Below are 8,527 nucleotides of genomic sequence, written 5' to 3'. Positions count from 1 at the left end.
TGTTGTTTTCATAACAAATATGTAATATTTGTCTAAGAATATCAACTCATTAATTATGCCACACTGATAGCTTATAGATTATAGATATAGATTTCTCTATCTTCAAACCATTTATCTAAAATAAATATATATAAAATCACACATGAATCAATCAATGTAAGTAATAGTAAATCATTTATATTATTATAACCAGAGAAAAAAATTCATGCACCCCTTAATGTAGCCAATCTGTATGTCTGTGTCTCCCATATTTCTTTCAATAAATACCTATGTTTTACATTGCTGAATTTCCTTTCAATTACAATCACCATTTTTTGTCAAAATAATTTTAACTCAAGAAAATCAAAGAGAGAATGTAAAACTCAAGACAGAGTATTCTTCGAGGCTTGCTGTTCTCTTTGGTGCCTGCATGTCTATTGGTGAACCTGGCATGGGAAAAATAAAGCAAGTCATGGCATTTCAACTATCTTATTCCAAACAGGTGATTCCCCTCTCACACACCCTACAAGATTACGACAAAGTTCAGCATAGGAAACAGAGCAAGTGTTTAAGGGAACTCCAACAGGATATCAGCCTTAAAGACAACACAGAGAGGAGTACCAAAAGATGGCCGAAAGAGTGATCCCAGAAAAGTAGGTTGGGAACATGATCAGAAACGTCCTACATCATATCATGATTAGATGTTCAGAGAGTTAACTTTACTTTGGGATTCTTATTCATTTTCAAAATCTGGTATCCTATTATTAATCATGAACACAGAAGAGCTAGAAATAATTGAATGTATACATTAATGTTACAACTTAAAAAGGTATATTCAGTACTCTGTGTTCAGTACTGGGATAGAGCATGCCTTGTTATGTTCAAGGCTCTGGGCTCAATCTCCAAGATAGGATAAAACAAAGACACTGAGAGAATAATGATTATCACCTTAAGAGCAGGTGTTACTGACAGTAGACATAATCCAAGATAATACACTCTTCTATAAATCCCTCTTCTAAAAGTAAACAAAAACAAACAAAAAATACCAGCGACAACTTCTTTTATATCCACTAACTCATACTTGCCTTGGAAAACGTATCATTTTGAAGCTGTCAATAGAATTAACTCAGGAAGCAAAATAAAAAATTAAAACAGAACATACCAGTAAACTCATAAGAAGAAGCAGAATCAGAAATACAAATTATCACTGAAACTATGATGATTCTACAAGATATTCACAGTCCTATTGTATAATAGAAATACAAATTTATTAGAGATGGACTTTCATATTTATAATATGATATTATCCTTTAGTGAAAGTTTTCAGTCTAATACTTTCTTCTTCTGATTGAAAAAAAAAAAATAAACCACATTTTCCAGTCAATCACATGACATAAGATGAGACAACTGATTTTCCACAGTTCATGTCTTCTCACCAATAATTCGGTCCTATATTACAGAACTTCATTTAACTTTATAAACTTCCCTGAAGTTTTATCACTACATCATTGCACACATATATGTATATGTATGCATATGCATATATACATACATATATATAATACATAAATATATTTACATATATAATTATTATATATAATATTTACAGATATCTAAGTATATTTATGTTTTTAAACACAGACATTATAAAGTTTCTGGAATATTTCAACCCAGAAACCTCTGAAAGATAGAGTGAAGGGTGTTGTATGGAAATGGCTTTGAAATAAGCTCCTGAAGCATGGGCAGTTTTGTCAAAGGACATATGCTGGTAGAGGTTGAACAATGATCTCCAGGGCTGTAGTAAAATGAACCAGAAACTCATCCTGCATGAATTAAATTGAGCAAACTAACCTTCAAAGAAAGCAGATGGCATTGATATAAATAAAATAAAGCTTTAAAAAAATTCTAGACTCATGTCTTTATAGCTCTTTAAATCCTCTTTCTCTCAAATGATTGAGTGTAGATATCTATTTTATATTACATTCAAATCATTTTAACCTTCAAGAGTTCCCATATATTTTATTTGTTACATCAAGAAACTGAGTGGATTTGGAACTATATAGTCCCTTGTAGATGAATGTAGAAAAATAAGTATTAGTTGTGGACTAGTCAATAAAATATACACAATACATTATAACAATAAAAACAAATGCAAAACAGTCATTTACCATTTTGAAGATTCAACACTAAAATTTAGTGTACATGAAGAAACTTTCACACATAATCTTTTATACTCATTTCCATTTTTGCATATTGGTAGTCTGAAATGTAATGGATCAGGTAGGAATTTAGCCTATGTCAAGCCTTGACTTCTGTCTCTTTAACAAGCACAGGAGATCTCTTAATTTTTTCTCACTCTCCAGTTACTGTGGCTTAGGATAAGTGCAGATCTTTCCCATTTAAATGGTCCTTTAGTATTTTATTTGGTGATTATTGCTGATGACTTAATCTGTGGATTGACATTAATAATTATGATTAACACTATCGAAAGCTAGCTCTATAAGATGCCTAGAGCAGATTTTTATAAGTTTTTTCATTGTGCTATATTTAGTATGAGAAATAGAGCACCATTCCTGGACCCTTTACTCAACAGTACCCCTTTGCTGTATCTCTGAGGTGTTTGCTACTAACAGCCCCATAGATGATGGCAAGTGGAATTCTCAAGTATAGGAACTTTCCATATGATCAGCAAACTCTCAGAAAAAAAATTGTCTCCATTAGTCTAAAATATTATTTTTACCACCTATTCTTTAAAAGTTCATTACTACAGTATTTGTGCACATATGTACAAATATGCTTCTGTGTGTGTGTGTATGTGTGTGTGTGTGTGTGTGAGAGAGAGAGAGAGAGAGAGAGAGAGAGAGAGAGAGAGAGAGAGAGAGAGAGAGAGAGAGAGAGAGAGAGAGAAAGGGGGAGTGTATCCATTAGTTTCTGGCTCATCTGACCATGGCACTGGATACTACTCTTCTGTCTCTAGATTTAGTTTTTTTGTTTGTTTGTTTTTTCACCTTGGATCCAGAGATCAGACTGAGTCATCAGTTTGTGCAGTTTGTCCTCTTTCCTAATGAGCAATCTCACTCTCCCAACAACTCTTTTTAACTCATCACTTCACTTTAAATATATTTTTCTTTGCACACTGTATCAGCACATTTGATATCCATCAACTGCCCAACAGAAAGAATGAAATGAAAAATGGTCTTGTTTAATTGGGATTTTTCTTCATTTGAATTTAAACAGATGGTGTCATATTGCCATGCTATCTGTCATGGTGATAAGACATCATGTATCTTTTTCTCCCCCTTTTTATTTTTTTTTAATTTTGTTGTTGTTCTTTGTTTTGTTATTTGAATCCAGATTTCTCTATGGATTCTTTGCTGTCATGGTACTTAATCAGTAGATGAGCCTGGACTTATCTTGGAACTTGGAGATCCTCCTGTCTCTGCCTCACAAGATCTGGGATTAAAGACATGTACCACCACTACCCTGTTTCTCTCCATTTCTTAGTATTCCTATATACAAGAAATTCTTGATATATATGCTGGTAGGAAGGAGTGACATGAGGTCCCTTGTATAAATTCTTCCTTCCTTCCTTCCTTCCTTTCTTTCTTTCTTTCTTTCTTTCTTTCTTTCTTTCTTTCTTTCTTTCTTTCTTTCTTCCCATTTCAATTGCTGCCCCTACTCCAGGTACCCCCTCACAGAGCCACTTCCCCCATTTTCTCTTCCCATCTCCTCTGAGACGATGGGCCTCCATGTGGATAGCCCTCCTTCCTAACACATCAAGTATCTGCAAGTTAGGCACACCCTCTCCCACTGAGGCCAGACAGGCAGCCATGTTGGGAATGGATTCTACTGAGAGGCAAAAACTTTAGGAATGACCCCTCCTCTAATTGTTTGGGAACCCACATGGAGACTGAACTACACATCTATTACATATGTGCCAGTACCCTCTGTCCAGACCTGGAATGCTCTTTGTTTTATGGCTCAGTCTTTGACCGATCCTAAGAGTCAGGTTACTAGATTTTGTTTATGGAGTTCCTATCCACTTCAGGAATTTCTATTTTTCCTTCAATTCTTCCTTAAGAGTCACAGAGTTTCATCTACTGTTTGGCGGTGGGTATCTTCATCTGTTTCAGTCATCTATTGGGTAAAACCTCTCAGAGGACAGTTATGCTAAACTCTAGTCTGAAAGCATAACAAAGTGCCATTAATAGTGTCAGGGATTGGTGTTTGTCAATGGGATGGGTCTCAAGTTTGGCAAGTTATTGGTTGGCCATTCCCCGAGTCTCTGCTCCATCTTTGTCTCTGCATTTCTTTTAGACAGGACAAATTTTGGGTATGGGTGAGGCTCCCAGGTGTTAATGCCAGTGACTGTTGCATAGATGAATAGAAATGTGGATATTGAACCTAAAGAGGCTACCTCCTGTAGCCAAGATAGATCTACAGTGGATGGATAAGGACACCGACCTACTTATAAAACTTTTGAAACTATAGATATTTAAACATTCTTAAGAAGAAGGACTTTGTCTGAATCCAAATCTCACATGTGGGCAACCAATGTGTGACAAAATGCTTCCTGGAAATAAACAACACACAAATCTTCTCTCTCTCAATAGTAACCCATGACAGACCACAGAACAGATACCACCAATGTCCAATTTGTTGAAGCAGTAAGTTTTATTGGAGTTTCTTACAGGAATATGAGTGAAAGGTTAACAATAGGAGCAAAAGTGACTTAAAGACAACTTGATGATGAAAGTATATTCTTGCATGCAAAACATCTCACAAATCTGGGAAGCTAGAGCACACTGAAGAGCCTGCAGGCAACTCAAGACCTTGAAGAAGGAGGCTCTTGAGGGCTTTATTAGGTTTACTCCTTTTCTAGGCAGCTCAGCTGATTTCTGATTCTTCCAAGTATCAGTTTTAGTCTCAGTATTCTTTGTAGCTTTTCTTCCCTGAGTGCCTTCTTTGCTGTTCAGCTTCACTAAGTTTGAGAAGAACTCCCGGCTTTTAATGATCACTCTGTAATGGTAGGACCTACTGAATTTGGTCAACCTCAGGAACTTATTGAAGCTATTTAGAATTATTTACCTTCCTAATTAAGAATCTTCCCTGCAGGAAAAAATGTTTCAATTTCAGAGCAAGCTGTTACACAACAGCATCTAAAATGTGTTAGGAAGAATACTAGAATATAAAACTAATGGTTTATTCAGGAAATAATGGAGAGTGGTTAGCTTGTGGGATTAGAGCTCCATCTGATAGCAGATATTTGTTACAAGCCAGATGACTACTAACCAAGATGCAACAGGGATTTTAAGCTATTTTACATTGGCCTTAAATTTAATCTAATATTCAATCCTATACTCTAGTGTAGATTTTTCTATAATTTCACTGAGTTGATTCTATACTAATGAAAATCTACATTCAATTTGTTTTTAAGTAAATTTGACATACAGAACAACTATAAAGTTATAGATAAGTGGTGTCATTTGAATAGTAAATGCCAATCATATTTCTTTATCTGAACAGCAATGTTTTCTTCTTGTGGTACTGTGAGGAAAGATTGTAAAACAGGAGGTGGAGCAGTGATTGGGGAGAATACATGGCTTTTAAGTTTTTAATAACATTACTTCCTATTCTCTACCTCTCTGATTATAATATCTGAATGGAATGTGATTTCTCTTTTTTGTGTTCTGGTTCCATGCTTTCCCCCTCCATTGTGAGCTCCATGGTTCTGGAACTATAAACCAAAATAATTCTCTTTTCTTTAAGATGATTAGGTCATGGTACTTCATCATTGAAACAGAAATGTTACTAGATTGCTGATTTTTCCCATTGACTATGTCCTTTGCCTTAAAGAAACTTCTCAGTTTCATGAGGTCCCATGTATAAATTCTTGATCTTAGAGCCTGAGCCATTGGAGTTCTCTTTAAAAATTGTCCCCTGTACCCATGTGTTGAAGGCTCTTCTCCACTTTCCCTTCTACTAGATTTAGAGTATCTGGTTTTATGTTGAGGTCCTTGATCCAGTTGGATTTGAGCTTTCTGTAAGGAGACTACTATGGATCCATTTTCATTTTTCCACATACAGACTGCTAGTTAGACCAACACTATTTATTGAAGGTGCTTTCTTTTTTTATTGTAAATTTTGGCTTCTTTGTCAAAGATAAGGTGTTCATAAGTACGTAGTTTTAGTTCTGGGTTTTCAACTCTATTCTATTGATTAACATGTTTGTCTCTGTACCAATAACATTCAGTTTTTATCATTGTTGCTCTGTAGTATAGCTTGAGGTCAGGAATGGTGATTTCCCCAGAAGTTCACAATTTACAGATTTGGAAAAATATCTTCACTAACCCCACATCCAATAGAGGGCTAATATCCAAAATATTTAAAGAACTCAATAAGTTAACATCCAAAGAACCAAACAGCCCAATCAAAATTTGGGATATAGTACTAGAGGAAACTCAAATGGCTGAAAAGCACTTAAAGAGATGTTCAAAGTCTTTAGTCACAGGGAAATACAAATCAAAACAACTCTGAGATTATACCTTACACCAATCAGAATGGCTAAGATCAAAATCTCAGGTGACATCACGTGTTGCTAGAATCTGGAGAAAGAAGAACACTCCTTAATTGCTGGTGGGATTGAAAACTGGTACAACCACTCTGGAAATCAATCTGGAGGGTTCTCAGAAAATTGGAAATAGATTTACCTGAAGACACAGCTATACCATTCTGCAGCATATACAGAAAAGATGTCCCAGTGTGCCACAGGGGCACTTGTTTCATAATGTCCTTCTTTGTGAGAGCCAGAAGCTAGAAACAACCTGGATGTCCCACAACAGAAGACTGGATACAGAAAATGTGGTACATATACACAACAGAATACTACTCAGCTATTAAGAATGAGGACATCATGAGTTTTGCAGGCAAATAGATGGAACTAGAAGATATCATCTTGAATCAGGTACCTCAGAACCCAAAGGACATGCATAGTATGAACTCACCAATAAGGGAATATTAGCCACAAAAAAAGTACAGAATAGCCAGGATACAATACACAGAACTCAAGAAGCTTAACAAGCTGAAGAGCCCAAGTGAGGATGCTTCAATCCCACTTGAGAGAGAGAAGAAAGCAATCATGGTTGGCAGAGGGAAAGAGTGATCTGGATGGGAAAAGGGATGAGGGGAAAGGAGGTACATGATCAGGTATTTGGAGGGGGAAAAGGAGTGCAAGTCTTAGGGCCTGCAGAAAGCATGGAAATAGGCAACCTTGGGAGGTAGGAGGTGGAGGGGCCACCCCATAGAATGTACTAGAGACCTTGGAGGTGAGAGATTATTATGATTCAAAGGGACAGATGTTAGGTGAAATACCCAGCAGTAGGGAGAGGAAATGTTTAGCATTCATTTCCAGTAGCAAGTCAGGCCATCAAGTGGAGGGACGGGGTTACAATCCCACAGTATTTTCTCTGTGAAAAAGAACTGAAGGGACAAAAATTTAGAAAAGACTGAGGGAAAGAAGTTTCAGTGACCAGCCCAAATTGGGATCCAGCTCAAGGGGACACTCCAAGGCCTGACAGTCTTATTGATGCTCTGGTATGCTTTCAGAGGGGAGCCTGTAATGTCTGCTCTCCAAGAGGCCCATAGAACAGCAGAGTGAGTCAGATGCAGATACACACCCAAACAATGGATGGAGGATGGTGACTACTGTGGTTTAATTGGGGAGGGGCTTGAAAAAGATGATGATGAGGGGGGTCCCATAGGAAAACCATCAACTGACCAAGCCCCTGAGATCTCTAGGATATGGCTACCAACCAGGTATCATACACTAGCTGATATTAGGCCCCTAACATAACAGTGGGGGAATTCCTGGCCTGCCCTCAGTGGGAGAAGATGCACATAGCCCTTGAGAGGCTTGAAAACCCAGGAAGTTGGGAGGTCTGGTAGGGTGGGGGTGAGAGAGTAGGGACATTTTCTTGGAAATGGTGGAGGAAGAATGGGTTGAGGAACAATCAGAGAATACACAGGGACGGGGATAATGTCTGGACTGTATATAAAGATTAAAAAATAATGATAATGGGGAAAAAAGAAAATTAAAAAATTACACTCTTATCATCTCTCTCTCTCTCTCTCTCTCTCTCTCTATATATATATATATATATATATATATATATATATATATATATATGTGTGTGTGTGTGTGTGTGTGTGTGTGTGTTTTAAAATGATGTCATGAAGTTAAATTACTTAACAGATTATTACCTCCCCCTTAACTTACCTACACCTCATTTTTTTTAACAATTTGACTTTTATATAGCACAAGCCAATATACATATTCTGTATTTTTACTTAAGATTCTATGCAATTTTTCTTTAATTTAATTGTGAGTTCTTGAAAAAAGATAGATTCCTACTCTGTTATATGCAGGAATGTATCCACTGATAAGGATATCAGCAATATTTGTCATGTATAATTTTCATGGCGTATTAGAAGGAAGAAAGCTCTTCCGGGCTGACCAGCACAGGGTAGCTAGGGCGCAGGGTCAGCTGAC

The sequence above is a fragment of the Mus caroli genome, chromosome 1 (genome assembly GCF_900094665.2).
Source record: "Mus caroli chromosome 1, CAROLI_EIJ_v1.1, whole genome shotgun sequence".
NCBI lineage: Eukaryota > Metazoa > Chordata > Mammalia > Rodentia > Muridae > Mus > Mus caroli.
This window is presented reverse-complemented; position numbering follows the sequence as displayed.